The sequence below is a fragment of the Hypanus sabinus genome, chromosome 24, assembly GCF_030144855.1.
Source record: "Hypanus sabinus isolate sHypSab1 chromosome 24, sHypSab1.hap1, whole genome shotgun sequence".
Lineage (NCBI taxonomy): Eukaryota > Metazoa > Chordata > Chondrichthyes > Myliobatiformes > Dasyatidae > Hypanus > Hypanus sabinus.
The window spans coordinates 24,818,374-24,839,398 of NC_082729.1; positions in this window are offsets into that span (position 1 = coordinate 24,818,374).

The window sequence follows — 21,025 nt, forward strand, 5'->3', positions numbered from 1 at the left end:
GCACACGATTGGGCTCAGTGACGGTACCGATGCGCTTATAGTTTTTGCTGGTGGTGGGGTGTAGTGATCGTTGCTTGCTGCCGCTTAGGTCGGGTGGGATTTTAGGATTCTCACGTTTAACTGTCGTTCATTCTTTGGGGCACTTCTCTGCTTTTCGTGGATGTTTGCGAAGAGAAAGCATTTCAGAATGTTTATTGTATACATTTCTCCGACATTAAATTCGACATTTCAAATTTAAACTTTGAACATAATCATAATAGGTACGATCGATAGTTGTTGAGGATTGATCATGTTATGGTTGCCTAAAACTGGCGAGCATGGCATTAAGATGTGAGCGAGGATTTGAGGGTACTGTTTCACACAGAGTGCCTTTGGGTATCTTAAATAAGCTCCACACGTGGTGGTTGCGCTGAGAACGGTAAAAGTTTGTTTTATTTTTTTAATAAGCACGGAACAGGCATTTCGGTCCAGCCCAACGACCCAAGTAATCAACACTAATTACAAGGGATTTTACCTACGGACCAGGTATTGTGGCTGCACTGGAGTTTTATACAATTTCAAAATTTGATCCTTGCTTTTATATTGCAGTCCTCTTGAAATGAATGCTTGGACTCAATTTGCCTTCGTAATCACAGTCTCGCCCTGCAAATTAACCTTCAGGGAATCCGGCAAAAGGATTCCTGATTACATTTGATCCTTTTTTTGTATTTGCTCTCCATTTAGAAAACAGTCAACCCTTTCATTTCTTCTATCAAAAAGCCTGACCATACACTTCACAACACTGTATTCCGTCTGCTATTTCTATGTCCATACTCCTAGTCTGTCGAAGTCCTTCTGTAGGCTCTCTACTTCCTCACAGCCGCCTCCCCCGAACCTATCTTCATATCGTCTGAAAGAATTTCAAGAAAGCCATCAATTCCATCATCCAAATCATTGACAAATAATTTAAAAAGAATCAGTCCCAACATGGACCGCTATGGAGCATCACGATCCGCAGGCAGCCAATCAGAATAGGCGCCCTTTATTCCCATTTTTTGGCACCTACCAATCAACTGCTGCTACATTCTTTCCTGTAATGCCATACACTTCTTGATAGATAAATGACCTCATTATGGCACCTTATCAAAGGTCTTCTGAAAATACAAGTAGACAACAACCGAGGCTCCTTTGTCTATCTTACTGATTATATTTTCAAAGAATTTCAAAAGACCTCATCCTTAACAATTTACGCCAAAATCTTCCCAGCAACTGGGATCAGACTAACTGGTGTATAATTCCCTTTCTTCGGCCTTTTCAATTTTCTAATCTTCCGGAACTATTCCAGAATCTACTGATGCTTGAAAGAATGTTACTAATGCCTTCACAATCTCTTCAGCCACCTCTCTCAGAATCTGTGCTGTACACCGTCTGGTCCAGGTGATCTATCTACCTTTAGACCTTTCAGTTTCCTGAGATTCTTCTCTCTATTTATGGTACCTTCACACACTACATGCCCCCTAACACATGGTACTTCTCTGGTGTCTTTCAGTTATGCACTGCGGAGGTGAAGTCACCCATGAAGGCAATCTCATTATTTTTGCAACATTTTTGGCACCTACCAATCAACTGCTGCTACATTCTTTCCTGTAATGCCATACACTTCTTGATTGTTAAGCGACCTCATTATGGCACCTTATCAAAGGTCTTCTGAAAATACAAGTACACAACAACCGAGGCTCCTTAGTCTATCTTACTTATTATTTTTTCAAAGAATTTCAAAAGATTTGTAAATCAAAATTTTCCTTTGGGGAACCGTACTGACTATGGCCTCATTTATCATGTACCTCCAAGTACACTGAGACCTCATCCTTAACAATTGACGCCAAAATCTTTCCAGCAACTGAGGTCAGACTAACTGGTGTATTATTCCCTTTCTTCGGCCTCGAAGAGAATAGGGTTGAAGTATAGGGTTGCATTTTCAATTTTCTAATCTTCCGGAACTATTCCAGAATCTAGTGATGCTTGAAAGAACGTTACTAATGCCTTCACAATCTCTTCAGTCACCTCTTTCAGAATCTGGGTTTTACACCGTCTGCTCCAGGTGATCTATCTACCTTTAGATCTTTCATATAACCATATAACCACATGGTTATGATCTTTCAGTTTCCTGAGATTCTTCTCTCTATTTATGGTACCTTCACACACTACATGACCTCTAACACATGGTACTTCTCTGGAGTCTTTCACTTATGCAATACGGAGGTGAAGTCACCCATGAAGGCAACCTCATTATTTTTGAAACATTCGAAAATATGCCTGCCGATCAGTTCATCAGTATGTCCGTTGTAATTGGTGCGTCAAAAGAATACTCAAATAATGTTCAAAGACCATAACAGCATAAGGCATAGGATCAGAAGTCGGCCATGAAGGCCATCGACAACTTGTTATTTTGTCATCCCTCATCCGATCGTGTCTCATTATGCACTGACTAACCTATAACCCATCAGCCTCTGCCTCAGATATACCCAATGACTTGGCCTCCACAACGGATCGTAGCAACGAATTCTAGAGATTCATCACACTCTGGCAAAAGAAATTTATAGAACCGCAGAACAATAGAACATTACAACACAGAAACAGGCCGTTAGGCCCTTCTCGGCTTTGTCAAACTATTCTTCTTCCTAGTCCCACTGACCTGTACCTAGACCAAATCCTTCCGTACTCTCTAATCCACGTACATGTCCAAGTTTTTCTTAAATGTTTAAAGTGATCTTGCGTTCATCACTTCAACTGGAAGGTCATTCCACACTCCCACGACTCTCTGTGTGAAGAAGCGCCCCCTAATGTTCACTTTAATGTTCTCCTATTCACCCTAATCCCATGTCCTCTGTTTTGGATTTCTCCCATCGCCTCAGTGGAAAATGTTTGCTTGCAATCACTCTGCCTATACCTATCATAACTCTATTCAGCTCTATCAAATCTCCCCTCATTCTTCTACGTTCCAAGGAATAAATTACTATCCTATTCAACTATTATCTGTAACTCAGTTTCTGAAGTCAATACCCTTGTAAACCTTCTCTGCACCATTTTAATCATAGAGGTCATTGGCAGCAGGTTCTTTATGATTCTGCTAGTTCGAGAAATTAGTGGAGAGTGAAGATTGGAAGTTCGGAAGTTAAAGATCGAGGAGAATCGCTTTCTACGGTGAAACGGGGCCGACCTCTGTTTGATCCTTATTTGGAAGGATTTCGTTGGCTATCTTCGTGTTAATCCCTAGGTTTTACTAGAAAGGATTGAAGGTAGTGGAGAAAGAAAGGTCAGTGCCTTTAAGCCGTTCTGTTTCGGAAATTCTTCGTGAGAAGTTCGACGTCGGGGATTGGAGTCAAGCGACGTAAAAGAGAATTTAAATCGTCCTATAAAGTCTCTCCTTTTAAATGGACTGTGAGCATATCGAACTTTTGGCAATACCACTTTTAAGAATTGTTTTTGGAATATCACTTTAAGAACTGTTTTTGGAATATCACTTTAAGAACTGTTTTTGGAATATCACTTTAAGACTGTTTAGGCTGCCGCTCAGCAGCTGTTTCCGGTTACGGTAGTTTTTGTTTACTTTTGGGGGGTTTGTTTTCTGTGTTTAATAAACGTGTTGTATGTTATAAGAAACCCTTGCCGAACTCATATATTTATTGTTGCCTGAATACGTAACATTAAATATGTGGGCTGCGTCTGAAATGAATCATTTGAGTTTAAATGCTTGCTAACTTTTGAATCGGTGTTTTGGGAACGGGGATTACTCGGTTCTTTTGTTTGGCTTGTTGTGGTATGCGGCAGCAATGAATATTGATGAGTTTCTGGCTTCGGAGGTGTTGGCGAAGGCGAAAAAAACTGAGGTGTTTGAGATAGCTAGTAGATTGCAACTTAAAGGTATTTTGCAGACTACTAAGGCTGTGATACAGAGAAAAATCGCATCGCACTATGTGGATTCGGGTGTCTTTGATTAATCGATTTTAGAGTCGTTTCCAATAAGTAATCTGGAGATGCAGTTGCAAATCGAACAAATGAAATTGGAGAGGTGTAAATTGGAGATGGAACAAAAGAAGAGAGAATTTGCATATGCAATGGAGGAATTAAGGTCTGGGAATCAGCTTCTGGTTCTAAAAAAAACGTTTGTTGCTAGCCAAGAAGTTAAATTGGTTCCTCCATTTAGTGAAACAGAAGTGGAAAGGTATTTTCAACATTTTGAAACTATTGCTTGGATGACAGGGTGGTCAAAAGATAAATGGTCAGTGTTGTTACAGAGTGTAATTAAAGGCAAAGCACAACAAGTTTAAACAGCTTTAACAGCTGCACAAGCACTTGATTATGATATTGTAAAGAGGCATATCTCAAACGCATATGAGTTAGTCCCAGAAGCATATAGGGAAATATTCAGAAGTTTGAAAAAGTCTGTGGAAAAAACTTAGGTGGAATTTTCCTATGATAAAGCTATGTGTTTTGAGAGATGGGTTTCTTCTAAAAATGTAAATGGGGACTATGATACATTGAGAGAGCTGATTTTAATGGAGGAATTTAAACGAAGCATTCCAGTTGAAGTAAGGACCTACTTAAATGAGAAGGATACTGATAAATTGCAGAACTGTGCAAGATTAGCTGATGAGTATGTTTTAATCCATAAGAACAAATTTACTCAGGGCAGAATTTTTAAGAGCAAAAATAACATGGAGACTCCAGGTAAATCTGAAATTAAATCAGAGGTTAATGAGAAAGTTGATGAGAAAGGAAAGCCTGTGAAGGAAAGACAGTTTGGTCTTACTTGTAACTATTGTAAGAAGCCTGGCCATGTAATAGCTAACTGTTTCAAATTGAAAAAGAAAGAAAAGGAAGCAATTCCAGATGCTTGTGTGCAACATACTGAAGCACCTGTAAAGTTATAGGGTTTGATAAACACATATGAGGCTTTGTTAGAGTCTGACCAAGTTAGAAAGGGATATGATCATTTTATAACTGAAGGGTTTGTATCCTTGAAGGAAGGATCTACTCTGGTGCCAATAAAAATCCTTAGGGATACTGGTGCTTCTCAATCACTGATGTTAGACAGTGTGTTGAAGTTTAATGAAGAGTCTGATACTGGTGAGGTAAATTACATAAGGGGTATTGGAAGTGATTTTATGCCTGTACATTTACATAAAGTAAATTTAAAGTCAGGGTTAGTTACAGGATTTGTTAAAGGAGGATTACAGCATAGCTTACCTGTGAAGGGTATTTCTTTATTGTTAGGTAATGATTTGGCAGGTGGACAAGTTTTTACTGAAGTGCATTTGACAATGGATTCAGAGGAACCAGAGTAGAATTCTAACACAAATTCGTCCTGTGTTGTGACTAGAGCTATGGCTAAAAAGATTGATGCGCAGAATGAGGTTGTTACTCAGGACTGTTCAACTCAGCATTCGAGTTTTGAGGATGTGTCAGAGACATTCTTATCTTAGTTGTTTGAACAAGATTCTGGGAGTAAGTCTGACTATAAAGATTTATCTTTGTCTAGGAAGGAGATGATAGCAGAGCAGAATAGAGACTCTGAGATTATAAAATTAAGAGATCAGGTTTTACTAGATAGTGAAATTGATAAGGTGCCAGTAGGATATTACTTGGAAAACGGAGTGTCGATGAGGAAGTGGAGATCGCCTACCAATTCTTGCAAGTGAGGATTGGAGTATTGTTTACCAGGTAGTTGTTCCGAAAGTTTATCGAAATGAGATTTTGACTTTAGCCCATAGTGTGCCTTTAGGTGGACATCAAGGGGTAAGGAAAACTGTGGACAAGAATTTATAACATTTTTACTGGCCTGGTCTAAGAAAAGATGTGGCGATGTTTTGTAAAACGTGCCATACTTGTGAAATTGTGGGTAAACCAAATCAGGTTACACCAGTAGCTCCATTACAACCTATCCCAGCATTCGGTGAACCATTTTCTAAAGTTATTGCAGATTGTGTTGGTCCATTACCAAAGACAAAAACTGGTTATCAGTATTTGTTGACTATCATGTGTACTTCTTCTAGGTTTCCGGAGGCAGTACCACTTTGGAATATAAAAGCTAAGTCTGTGACACTTTTTTTCACTTATTTTGGATTACCTAAGGAGATACTAACTGATCAAGGCAGTAATTTTATGTCTGGATTGTTTCAACGGATAGTTTATAAATTGGGAGCTAAGCAAATCACTTCGTCTGCATACCATCCAGAATCGCAGGGTGCCTTGGAGAGGTTTCATTCTACCCTCAAGAATATGATTAGGACATTCTGTGTGGAAAATGAAAGTGACTGGAATGAGGGTATAAACTTACTTTTATTTGCAGTAAGGGAAGCGGTACAGGAATCTTTAGGTTTTAGTCCATTTGTACTTGCCTTTGGGCATAGAGTTAGAGGACCTTTAGCTTTATTGAAAGAACAGTGGATTAATAAGGAAGTACACACTAATTTGTTGGACTATGTTTTGAAATTTAAGGACAGGTTACATAAAGCTTGTAACTTAGCTAAGGAAAATTTAAAGTTGGCTCAGGAAAAAGTGAAGACGTGGTATGTTATAGAAGCTAGGATGAGGATGTTTAAGCCTGGAGATAAGGTGTTGGTTCTTTTCCCAGTGCAGACAAATCCTTTACAAGCTAGATTTCATGGTCCTTATGAAATTGTGTCTAAAATCAATGATGTGGATTACGTGGTAAAAACTCCAGATCGCAGAAGGTCAACACAACTTTGCCATATAAATATGTTGAAAGCATATTTTGAGAAACAATCTGATACTGTGACTGTTGTGGTTAGTGAGAATGAGTTTGATTTAACTAGGAACATGATAGATGATTCATCTGACTTTCTTTCTAAATCCAACATTGTTTATGTTAGGTTACCAAATTCAACCATTCTGGAAAATATTGATTAGAAATTAGCACATTTACAGTTAGACAACAGATGAAGGAGTTGATTTTTAAGTATAGGGAGTTGTTTCCAGATGTTCCGAGAAGGACTACTATAGCTTCACATGATGTAGATGTTGGATATGCCAAACCTATTAACCAACATCCATAGAGGATGAACATTGAAAAATGTGAACTTGCTGAGAAAGAAATTGAATATATGTTAGAGAATAATATTATTAGCCATTCTAGCTCGAACTGGAGTTCGCCATGTGTTATGGTGCCAAAGCCAGATGGTAGTATTAGGTTTTGTATGGATTATAGGAAGGTGAATGCTGTAACGAAAACAGATGCGTATCCAACTCCTAGAGTAGATGATTGTGTAGATAAAGTTGGAAAGGCAAAGTTCCTTACAAAGATTGATTTATTGAAAGGGTATTGGTGTGTTCCATTAACGGACAGAGGTAGAGAGATTTCTGCATTTGGAACTCCATCTGGGTTATATGAGTATAATGTTCTTCCATTTGGGATGAAGAAAGCTCCAGGTACTTTCCAGAGGATCATTAACTTTGTGATTCAGGGATTGAAAGATACTGATGCTTATATTGATGGTTTAGTGACAGGAAATGATACTTGTGAAGCACACATTATTGCGATGGAGAAATTGTTTGAAACGCTTTCAAAAGCTAACTTAACTATTAATTTAGCTAAGAGTGAATTTGGACATGCCACTGTTACTTACCTTGGTTATGTTGTGGGTCAAGGTAAGGTAGCTCCTGTTCAGGCAAAAGTTCAGGCAATTTTAGAGATTCCCACTCCAACGGGGAAAAAGACTCTCAGAAGGTTTTTGGGAATGGTAGGATATTATCGGAAATTTTGTCAGAATTTTGCTAATGTTGCCCTTCCATTAACTAACCTTCTGCGGAAGAATGAGAAGTTTGTATGGACGGTGCCTTGTCAAGAAGCATTTGAAAAATTGAAAACAATGATATGTCAACAACCTGTGCTTAAGGCACCTGACTTGGAAAACCTTTTTCATTGGCTGTGGATGCTAGTGATGAGGCTGCAGGAGCAGTATTAATGCAAAGGAATGAGGGTGATGAGGTTGATCATCATTTCTAAGAAATTTAATAAGCACCAAAGAAACTATTCGACAATAGAGAAAGAATTGTTATCTCTTGCTTTAGCTCTGGAATATTTTGAGGTATATGTTAGTACAACTCAAAAACCACTTATTGTTTACACTGATCATAATCCGTTAGTTTTTCTGAGTAAGATGAAAAACACCAACAGAAGATTATTAAATTGGAGTTTGATGTTACAAGAGTGCAATATTGTGATAACTCATATTAAAGGTAAAGATAAAGTGGTTGCTGATTGTCTATCTCGATGTTGAATGTACATTGTAATTTCTTTTTGGAGTGTTTTTTTAATTGTAACACTCCTACTGCATTGTGAGTTATAAGATGTTATATGATGGTATTGTATATTGAGTATGTTATAAGATTTATACCTTTGTTTTTCTTGTAAGCAATTGTTAAAAATTTTTGTTCTTGTCTGACCAAAAATGTTTTTTTGGAGGGAGGTGTTACGTACTCGTGACACATGACAGTGGTGCCCTTGTCATGTGACTGGGGTTGAAGCTGTACTTGTCTTGATGTGATGGTCTTGTGATGGTGGAATGACGTCATTTCCCTCCAGTAGAGATCATGTGACGGGTTTTATTTACAGGTTATAAAAGGTAGACCCCACCTTGTGAGGAGGGGCAGTTCGTGTCTGGATTTACCAGGTTGACTTCATGTCACTGCGTGTTTTAATTGATGACGCAGTTTAGTTGAAGGATGAAGTTTTTATTTAATGCCTAAAGTTTAAGAGGTCATTGCCAGCAGGGTCTTTATGATTCTGCTAGTTCGAGAAATTAGTGGAGAGTGAAGATTGGAAGTTCGGAAGTTAAAGATCGAAGAGAATCGCTTTCTACGGTGAAACAGGGCCGACCTTTGTTTGATCCTTATTTGGAAGGATTTCGTTGACTACCTTCGTGCTAATCCCTAGGCTTAACTAGAAAGGATTGAAGGTAGGGGAGAAAGAAAGGTCAGTGCCTTTAAGCCGTTCTGTTTCGGAAATTCTTCGTGGGAAGTTCGACGTCGGGGATCGGAGGCAAGCGACGTGAAAGTGAATTTAAATCGCCCTATAAAGTCTCTCCTTTTAAATGGACTGTGAGCATATCGAACTTTTGACAATACCACTTTTAAGAATTGTTTTTGGAATATCACTTTAAGAACTGTTTTTGTAATATCACTTTAAGAACTGTTTGGGCTGCCGCTCAGCAGCTGTTTCCGGTTACGGTAGTGTTTGTTTACTTTTGGGGGGTTTGTTCTCTGTGTTTAATATACGTGTTGTTAGTTATAGGAAAACCTTGCCGAACATACATATTTATTGTTGCCTCAATACGTAACAAGAATGAGGTGATATATGGTCAGAAGATCTTCAAATATTGTGCATAGCGCTATGAAACTGCGAAGGCAGTAAAACCCTGCTGACAGCTGTAAGCAGACACCCGGACAGTATTTAGGACATGGCTTACAGATTACAACGGAAGATAGAAAATGCATGCCAAAAGGCAAAAATATTCATAGGGAATATCAATATACAAGTGGATTGGGAAAATCAAAACACAAAAATACGACTGCAGATGCGGTGGATCACAGAATGCGTACACAACGCTGGAAGATCTCAGCAGGTCAGGCAGCACCAGTGAGAAATGAGTAGCCAACATTTCGGGCCGAGACCCTTCAACAGGAATGGGGGGAAGAGAGGGCCGGAGCACAGTAATAGAGATAGGGGAGGGGGAAAGGCCACAGGCGCCAGATGGAAAACGAATCAGAAGGAAGATAAGGGGGGAGGGGATAAGCATAAAAGAACTGTAGAATTAAAGGAGCAGAAAGTAGAAAGGGGAGAGAGGCAGAGAGGGACCTGGGATAAGGGGACGGGGTGTGAATTACCGGAAATTTGAGAATTCAATGTTCATACCACCAGGCTGGAGGCTACCCAGACGGTAGATTGAGGTGTTGCTCCTCCAACCTGAGTTTGGCCTCATCCTGGCAGTACAGGAGGCCATGTATGGACATATCTAGAGGCAGAGTTGAAGTGGGCGGCAAACGGGAGATCCTGTCTATTGTGTCGGATGGAACAGAGGTGCTCAACGAAGTGGTCCCCCAATCTGCGTCGGGTCTCGCCGATGCAGAGGAGGCCGCACCGGGAGCAGCGGATGCAATAGACAACTCCCGCAGACTCGCAGGTGAAGTGATTGGGAAAATCAGTCAGGGGATATTTCTAGAGTTCCTGCGAGATGGCATTTAGAGCAGTTCGAGGTTAGGGCCATCAGACGATCAGCTGTTCTGGATGTAGCGTCGTACAAAGAACCAGAGTTGATTAGAGAGATTAAGGTAGAAGAATCCCTAGGGAAAAGAGACCATAATATGATGATAAATGATCTCTTTCAACCTGAAATTTTGGATAAAGGAAGCTAATCTCAGATGTCTCCGTATTTCAGTAGAGGAAAGGGAATGACAGGCATGAGGGAGATTTGGCAAGAATTGATTTGAAAAGAACACTGGCTGAGATGTCGGCGGAACATCAATGGCTGGATTGTCAGGAAGGAATTCGGAAGGAACAGAATGTACACATTCCGAAGTGCTCTAAAGACACAATCGTCGTCAACAAGAGAAGTCAAAGGCAACATAAAAGCCAACGAGTCGACAGTAACGCAAGTGGTTGCAGAACACAGCGACAGAGTGTATCACAGATAAGGAGAGAGGGTATGCATAGGGAGGGTGGAGAGTGGAGGAAAAGAATATACAAGCGCTAATAGGGGAGAACGGGTCCAATGAGTGCGGAAGAGAGTACCACCAGGAGCACGGAAGATGTAAAGAGATGGAGAGGGAACCATAGGTAGTAAGGGATTTGCGAGAGAGAGCGAGGTTGCACGAGACCAGCAAAATCGGTAAATTAATGCAGGCCTCTTTTAACTGTATGATTAAGGATCTTGAGTTAAACTGACGTCCCCAGTTCTCCATATATATTAAGACGATGATCTCCTTCTTGCCTACCTGCGCAAAGTTAAGTCCGCCGCTCTAAAAATGGATGTACGCGGTGTGTTGCGTGGATGGAGGAGCGAGGGAGAAGGGTTACTTGTAAGTATATCCCACGTTATCGGACAAAACACACTTCCACTCTGTACGCTCGTCTGCATATCTGTTCGGCACGGCAAAAAGCCTGCATATAACATCCGCTTGAACGCCAGGTATTCACCTTGCTACTTTGTTCCATTGGTAGAAAATAGAAACGCCAGGTTCAAAGACAGCTTCTATCCCGATATTACAGGATTTACTATCACTTCTCAGATGGAGAAAGATGGAAAAGCGAGCTAAGACCTGAAAGTAGAGCCGGGCTAATATTCAGACAATGAGGCGACATCTAGGAGAGGTCGATTGGGAAAGTGAAATGGTAAGTGAGAGACGATTAATAGGGAGAGAACAACAGCCCAAAGGCCGGACATAATCTAGAGATTATGCTTTCACCTCTTGTGCCCTTCTTTATGTCTTCTTGGTATCTTCTTGTATCCTTCTTGGTTTCGAAATATGCAGCTCAGCTTATTTCAGTACTCATTCAGGGCTTCTGTTCGGGGAAGACCCGGGGTTTCCTTTAAACAAGCCTGATTCGAGTCTCCGGCTGCGATAAGAAATGTTCAAAGCTAGACCATCTGGACAGCAAATCTGCATACATTAATATGAGCTTTATTGACGACATCTCGGCATTCAATGACATTGACAGCTCAAGACTAAGAAATAAGTTGAAGGAAATTGCTCTGAATACCTGCTTGTGCAAATTTCCTCACATGTACGCCCCAGTGAGTTCGGAATGGCAACAACGTCTGCTGCATAAGAATAGGTGCACCAAATCACTGTGTGCTGAGCCCGCTGCTTCATTTGCTTCATATTCAATATCTGCAAGTCTATGTCGACCTCCAATGTCATATTTACATTGACCGTAGATACCATTATCTTTGACACGATCAAAGCTGGTAACAAATCAGAATACAGGAGGTAGATCCAAACGCGCTTACCAGTATTTCGTTGTCTTGTGCTTCCACACTCTTCCTGCAGGGTCTGGTCTGTATCACAATCCTGAAACAACGGGAGTTTCCAGGCTGACGAATCAAACGCTCCGGCTGAATTCGCTGGCATTCCTTTCCTTCATTTTGCAGACCGGTCCATTAGGTCAACTTGTCTCCACATCAGATACTCTGTCTGCACACCTCTCTGACACAGTAAAGCGCGAGTATATCAGTAGATCCTTCAAATCCAGATATTATTTCTGCTCCACTATCCCATCGGAAGAAAAGTGAAACAGGCCTAAAGACATTCTATCCCGTTGTTGCAAGACTATTTAGCAGTCCCCTAATCCTGTGAAATCGATTGTTAATTTTTTTATAGTGATGGTAAAGGAAAAGACGGATTTCGGTTTTAAGACATAAACTAGAGCAGGGATAATGTCCAGACATCTGCACGACAGCTAGCAGTAATCCAATAGAAAGAAGAGAAGGACAGTGAGAAAATATTGAGAGTGTGATCAGCAGCCTAAGGACAGGGAGCACCTCTGAGTATAAAGTGTAAAACTGCAATGTGAAAGAGACCCAGGGTGAGGTATTGAAACCCGGAAATGAAAGCATCATTTTGCAGCTATTGACTTCTCCAATATTCAGTCCTGGCTGCTTCATTGTTCTACATCAGTCTAATGTGCAGAACATGAGGTTGCTCGCCTTTAGAGTACTGTGTGTAATTCTGGTCTCCGTAGTACAGGAGGATGCGATCAGCTGCGGAGGGGAATTTCTGACAATTTGGGATGCAGGCTATGACGAAATATGGGATGACCTCGTATTCGTTTTTCCTGCGAGGTGACCCAAATGAAATATGCCAACTTATGAGATATACAGACAGGTTTTATAGCGGATATTTTTTGAAATGGTAGGTGCATAGAAATCATTATGTCATGGTTTAAACGTTTTCTGATAATTTTCTCCGCTCCCCTTCCTTTTTCTTCAATTATCTATTCTTGCACGACTCTTCCTTCATCTCCTCACCAGCAGACCACCTCCCATTTGTAACCACTTCCTTTCATTTCTGCCATAGTCTGTTCCCCGCTCTCATCAGATTCCTTCTTCTCCAGCTCGTACTGTCTCCTACCATCAACTACAACGTCTTTACTTCACCCCTCTTCCCCACCCACCCACCTAACTGCACACTTGGCCACAAGTATCACGGACAAGTCTGTACTCTTTATCGCCAACCCCACCTTCTTATTCTGGCATATGCCTCTTTCCACTCCAGTCCATTCTCAGCTCTATTTAAAATGGTCTCTACTAGAAACATCATTTCGTTATTCACCTCCATAGATGCTGTCTGAACAGCCAAACTCCTCCGGCAATCTGTGTGGGTTATCATAGTTTCAGGTGAGTGAATGTAAAACGGGATTTAATCAGTAGGATTAATTAAGATTTGGTCCAAATCCCATTCAGAAAGCAAATTGTCCCTGCATAAATTCCAAAGTGTCCTTCATCCGATACAGAATATTCATTCGTTCATCGCCCGCGCAGTGACTTCACATTAGATACTACGAAGTTTTGGGGTGTATATTAGCCCACTTCCATTCATGGAAAGGACCTCATCTGAATCTTTCACTCCGAGGAGCCTGCTCAAAGTTAGTAGACTTGGGAATCATACGCCACGACTCCATTAGCCATGCACCTGATCGATTAACCCTGGTCCCATTGGTCCATCCCACTGCACAGTGGTCAATTGGTAAATGGGTTTATTACTTAAGATTCTAAATTGCTTCATATCGTTTCCATTCACAGGTGTAAAGGAGAACGAAATAGTTGTCACTCCGCATTCAATGCAACGCAAAAACACAAAAAAATAGACACAGAAAAAAAAAAATCATTGCCACAGTTAATTCAGCTTCCAGGTTATACAACGACAGAATACAGAATAAAGTGCTCTAGTTACAGAGCAAATGCGGAGCAGTCGAACAACAAATTGCACAGTCAGAGCGAGGAAGATTGCAATATCAACAGTCCATCTAATCGTTAGCGTGAAGTTGTAACTTTTTTTATAATGGCGTGACTGAAGCTGATCCTGAGCCTGATGGTACGTGCTTACAGGCTTTTGTGTCTCTTGCCGAATGACGCAGAACGAATGTCCGGTATCGGTGGATGTGCATCCTTGATATCTCCACCTTTATAAATAATTCGATTTCAATGTTGCCCCAGCGGTGTGTATTCAAAGGGGTTAACCGAAGATGTGTGTTGAGTAATGAACGCCAGCCCGCAAGGAGTCTGGATGTTTCACTGGGGGATCCACAGCTCTATTTAAAATTTCTCATTTCGATGAATGTTCTCAGTATTAGCGAGAGCAAACCCTCCTTCACGGAGGCCGCAGTGGCTCGACAGCGGAAGACAATAGCTGGGGTGTTGCAAATATCGAAGTGGGATTTTATGCGAACTACTGGAATTGCAGCGTGCGAGGCTGCGAGGCTAGTCACCGACAAGAATCTCGGAAGAGTGGCGGAAAATGGTACAGGATCAAGAAATAGGAGGAAAGAATGTTCCAGAGACGGGGAAGGGTGTCTTCAACCTGGCTATATTTTTTTTCGAAGAACTCTTGGATGACAGTGGACACACGGATCTGGTATTTACTGCACACAATTCAGCTCCATATAGTGTTCCGTGCTCGTATTGTTTGCATTTCCCTTTTCCTGATTACCGATTCGAGGAATGATAGAATGGAAAGTTGTGGTCACTAGGTAAAGAGGTCTGATTGGTAGGGATTTAATTACATGTTCCGGTTCACATTGTCGATCGCCCTCCTTGACTGTACTTCGAATGATTAACATATGACATTTTGACTGGATCAAGGACCTTTATCTCCGTGTAATAATAACTTTTAAAGAGAACTGTTCATATAGAAGATGAGTTTCAAAGTATTAAAAAAACATAAGAACAGACAAAACCATTTTTTTTAAAAACAACGTCAAATAAATAGGTTTCAGTCTGACGCTTAAAAGTTTCAACAGTCTGCATCCCTTCTGAGTTATATAATTGAAAGGACCAGTTTGGAGTGCAATTTAAAATAGATAACTTCACAAATTTCTATTGAGGGAGATGGTAAAAGACCAGCAGAAGACGTCTGAGGCTTCGAGATGAAATTACACCTCGAAGCACGGAGTATTGAATTATTCTGTATGCACAGCGTGGGGACACGTGTTTCCCTGTACGTTGTTATATCAATTTGCTAATAGCAAAGCAGTTCCAATACAGTGACCAATTCCGAGTCCTCTTCCAAATCCTTCTTTACCGAAATCAGGGAACACTTTTTCTCAGCTGTTCATTACTTGGCGTCGTAACGTTATTTTTCAGTTTTTTTGTGGATGCACTGAGCTATACTCCTCGTCCCCAGCAAGTCTGATTAAAAAACATCGCTCCATATTTCCTGTCACTGACTCTGCTGACTTTGTTCCTTGCCCACTGTTGTGCTCGTGTATATTTCAATCGTGGTAGTGAACGCGCTGATAATTGTGTTCCTGTCACGGTGGAAATGCGATCTTTCTAAAGGTGTCATTCCTTAACTGATGGCCGTAGCAACCGCCGATCTCCTGGTTATTTTCTTAGACAGGGAATTGAGGCAGGTTCCGATTGTTTATTGGGAACCATATAATTTCCTGAGGAATATCCCTGTCTTTAATGTGCACGTCGCCCTACTTTACGCAACCAACGACTGTTCCGTCTGGTTCACCGTCATGTTCACCTTTGACCGATTTCTGGGTATTCGCTGAGAGAATCTGAAATCTAAATTCTGCACCGAGAGAACGGCGGCTGTGGTTCTGGGGACTGTGGCCGCGCTGAGCTGTTTAAGCAATTTCTTTTGTTTTTTTTTGTTCTCAGGAATATATCGTTGTCTAACATCCCCTGGTTTTGCAAAGCAAAATATTCTATCTTGATCTCTGTGGCCTGGACCATCGTCAGTTTGGCATCTACTTTCTGACGCTTGTGATCCAGTCTGTGGTCATTCTGCTTTTTAATGCTTTTACTATCAGACATGTGTTAGTGGCGGGCAGAACTCTGAGAAGTCTCCGGAGTCACAACAGTGAGTATAGTTTCAAGTACCCGGAAATGGAGAACGCAGAAAGTTGCTCATTCGTTGTGTCGGCGAATTTCATCGCGTTGTGAATGCTTGTTATTGTCCACATTGTGTGGACACGTTTGGCTCATTTTGCCGGACCACTTATGGTGTATACCACGCCTGCGACTACGACAACACCTTCGACCATGTCGGAACTGGGCTACATGCAGTCGCTACTGAGCCGCTGCACAAACACGATTCTCTGTGCGTTGACCCAGAGGAATTTCAGGGAGCAAATGCGGGAGGTGCTGAAATCTCCCTTCACCCGAATTATGGGAGAAAGTATTCGGAACAAACAGATGCGGAACAGGCACCACCAACCTAGTTGAACCACTTGACGCCGCGATTCTCACATCACTTCACAGCGACGAAGACGCAGTTTCAGTCCCCGCAATTTCAGTCTAACCCGGCGGACGCCTCATAAATGAAGAAGGTGCTAAAGAGTTCAGTAGATTCATGAACTTAGGGAATAAGGTACTTCCCATCATATCAGTCATTGACCTAATGCTACTGTACATACTGCCGGATAGTGGCGGTTGTTGTGAAAGAGTTTGTGAGACGGGCACGAAGAATCCTTTACATTATCAATAACACTGTGTACCGAGAGCTCCTGATAAATATTTCCAATGGGAGGGAATGATTCCCCAAAGATCTGCAGATCACGCAATCCTTCATGGAGATTTTCTGTCAGATGCCTCGCAAGTCCAGACTCAGAAGGTGATCTCGTCTATTACCACTGAAACATGAAAACCAACGTTCGGTACCATGATAATAAAGAACTTTGACATCCTCCCTTAATTCGTTTTGAAACAATCGTGGTTACGTTGAAGCAGCTTCACGGGTTTGTGACTAGGACCAAAATCACTGGCTCCAGATAAATATATAACCGATTTGTTTACAAACAGTAAAATATTCAACAAATTATTTATGTTCCCACTATCTACACAAACTAAAGAAGCAATTATTTAACAGTCAGATATTTAATTAAATGTGCACACAGAGCTCGGCTTCCCAACGGTTTTGTGCAGTATGTCTGGGAAAAAAAAGCGAAAGATGGCGAACCTGGCTTTTGAACTGGGACACGCGATACCGTGGCACGCAAGCGAACCAATGGGAAACAGAAGCAACAGTTTTTAAACAGGCCAATCACAATCGACACACCGGAAGCTGATTTCGATCAGCAAAAGTATGTCACGCCTCCACAGGACACCTCACTACATTCCCTCCCTGAGAATGTCGCAACCCTCAGACTAGTATGACCCTCACAAATTCACAATAAGCTACCAGGAAACACATCTCCTACAACAGTAACGTAAACCCAATAGCCAAACCGAGTGTACGGCAGTACCCCACCAGCTTCCTGGTCCTCCAATTAGCCACCACCATTCCCCCGGATTCTAATAGCCAATGAGCTGGTTCTCCACTTAATCTAAAACACGAACTCTCAGATGTTGTCAGCTGGTTGAGTAATGTTCCCCGATTCGTCAGGAATGTCAATAACAGTGCAAGTGCCATCTGTCTTTGTGAGCAGGTAACCAAAGACCAATTATATCAGTGCAAATAAAGCAATGGCTTAGCATACACGTCCCACTCTGACAGCGAATTCCACCGATCACCCAATCTTTGGTTGAAGAAATGCCTCTCCATCTCACTTTTGAAGGGACGTCCTTTTATTCTCAGGCTGTTCACTGAACTCTCTTCTAACTGGTAACATGGTAACAAGGTTTCCACGTTCACTCGATCCAGACATGCTTAAACGGCACACTCCATACACACATGGTATTGTCTACGATAGATTTGTAGTGATCTATGGAGGGAATAATTTACAAATAGAAACCTTGAATAACCGGTGTTCATTTCTCTCTAAGAGAGAGAGCTCAATTCCCCTCATCTAGCACTTCAGTTGATAAAAATGATAAGGATTTTTTTCGATTTTATCCATCCATCCAGATGCTATTGAATTTATTTATTTGACAATACAATGGGGAACAGGCTCTTCCAGACCAACGAGCCAGCGAGCCAAACAACCCATCCGTTTAACCCAAGCTGTATCACAGAACAGTTTTACAATGACCAAATAACGAACTCAAATATCTATTACATAGTTAAAATAACTATTTTAAGAGTCGTTTATTTCTGTTTTATTTAAAACAATCTTACTATTTATAGAGAATTTTAACTTACACGAAGTAGTTCAAAGTGTTTTATCGTTGGATAAAATTCAGACATGAAGCTGAAATTGGATCCAAGGAACCCCTGTGCAGAACAAAAGGAAAACAGAGATAAATAGGTTCTGAGCTGGCGTTTAAAAGCATTAAGAGAGCCGGCCTCCCTTACAGTTTTAGACAGTCGCTTCCCCTGTTTACGATCATAGTTCCTAAAGAGTTGATCTGCTAATTGACGTTTGAGAGAGATCGTTTAAATTTAAAAGACCCTCAGAAGCAACTGATGAAGCAGGAATTACAGTAATGAAAGCAGAATTTTAGTCAGTAAGCTGTAGCTAAAATACAGGGTCGGTAAAGAATTGATTTATTCTTTATTTATCAATGTCATTTTAAGTTACTGGCACGTCACCAACTTGGTAGATTTGTTCCATAAGTCACTGCTGTCTGCATTGTGGTTGCAGTAGCTTCCTCCACCATCACTGTTTCCTGGTCTGATGAACCTGCAATTCGGAGCTCATTAATACTGCCATGTCCCCAGACTGTGAATCTGATTTTTCTCCTTGTCCACTGACGTTCATATGTTTCTCATAATCCCGACAGAGGACGTGCTGACGATTGCGGTTCTGTCCAGGGGAAAATGCGGTATTTCTAAAGGCGTCTCTCGCAACCTGATGGAAATGGCAATGGCGTATCTTCTGGTTGTTGACTTCGACCTGGCACTGAGGCAGATTTCGATTGTTTATGGCGAAGCGTTTAAGTTCCTGAAGAACATCCCCTCCTGTAATGTTCACGCCGTTCTACTTAACGCAGGCAACAACTGTTCCGTCTGGTTCACCGTCATGTCCAACTTTGACCGATTTGTGGCTATTCGCTGCCAGACGCTGAAAGCTGACTAACGCACCGAGAAAACAGCGGCTGTTGTTCTGGGGCTACGGTCGCGCTAAGCAGTTTAAAGAATATTTCCTGGTTTGTTGTGATTTCAGGAAAATACCAGCTTAATAACCTCCCTGGGTTTTGCCAAGGAAGATGCGGTATGCTGATCTCAGTGGCCTGGACAGTAGGTGAGTTCGGCAGCTACATCCTGACGCCTGTGATCCCGTTTGTGGTAATTCTGCTGCTCAATGCTTTGACCATCAGACACGTGTTAGTGACGAGCAGAGCCCGGTGAAGTCTCCGGGTACAGCAATTGTGATAGTACGGAAGACCCGGAGATGTAGAACGGTAAGAAGTCGCTCATTTTACTGTTGTTCGTGTCGGGAAATTTCATAGTGCTGTGGACACTTTTAACGATGCGCGCTGTGCGGACGCGGTTGTGTGTTTTCACTATGGCATATCTGGCGTATTCAATGTTTGTGGTTGTATTCCCATATTCGATCACAAGGGAGCTGGGATACATGCTGCAGCTCCTGAGCTGCCGCACAAACACGGCTCTTTACGCCGTGACCCAGAGGAAGTTCAGTGAGCAGATGAAGGAAGTGCTGAAATCTCCGTTCACCCGCATTGTGAGACACACTCAGCGAGGACAGGAGCTGACAAACCCGCACCTCGCTCCTACCTGAGCCTGCTGGCGTAACGGTTATCCTAGCTTATTGAGGCGCCAACGACGCGGATTCAGACTCCACCGGCGTTTGTTAATTTGTACGTTCTACCCGAGACGGCTTGGGTCTCCTCTGTTTGCTCAGCTTCCAAATGCGTATTGGTTAATAGGTTAATTGATCAGATGGGTGTAATTGGTCAGCGCATGTTCAGTTCGGATTGGCACAACATCTCCTCCACAATTCCCAGCACAACAAGTGCCACAAAAGACTGTGTGCTGAGCCCACTGCTAAGTCTGCTTCATATTCAATAGCTCCCATGCCATATTTAAGTTTGCCGAGATACCATCATCGCTGACCGGATCAAAGCTGGTAACAAATCAGCATATATGAGGGCGATCCAGACGCTTTTACCAGTGCTCAGTTGTCTAGTGTTTCCACGCGCCTCCCTATGCTCTACTAGTGGGTTTCACTGTTCACAGGCGTCCCCTCTGGCTCGATGGAGTACTGGTGTGTATACTCAAAATTGTTCCACTGTGTACCGGCGACAGGTACGTGCACACAACTCCCGACACCTTGTCCACATGTACTGTTTTCCCGTATGTAGACGGACAGCACAACACAGCCTTGCAGTGCACTGATGTCTCGTTTGTACCACACTCCCCAAGCAAAGGGTGTTTGCAGGCTGACTTATAACACGCTGACGCATTCTTCCCGTTCGATCGCAGACCGGTCAATTAGGTCAATTTGTCTTCACTTCAGTGACTCAGTCTGCACACTCCTCTGCATCGAAAAGCGCGGGCATCATATCCTTGAACTCCAGACAGTTTCTTTGCTCCTCTATCCCATCGGAAGAAAACGAATCAGGCTTCGAGACAGCTTCTATCCCGCTGTTACAGGACTATTCAGCCGTCCGCTAATCCTGTAATTTGACGGTAAATTTTCAGATCGTGATGGGAAAGGAGAGGCCGCATCCGGGTTTTAAGCCATAAACTAGAGCAGAGTTAATATCCACACATTTTGACGACATATATAAGTAGTCAAATGTTCTTGCTGCCTGGTTGCGGTTTATGTCGAAATATTGGAGAGGCTGGTCTCAGCTTTTCCTGCGAGCTGAACCGAAAGAAGTATAGCAACCTATGAGATGTACAGGCCGGTTTAACCGCGTATTTTTTGTTTTCTGACTTGATGGGTGCATAA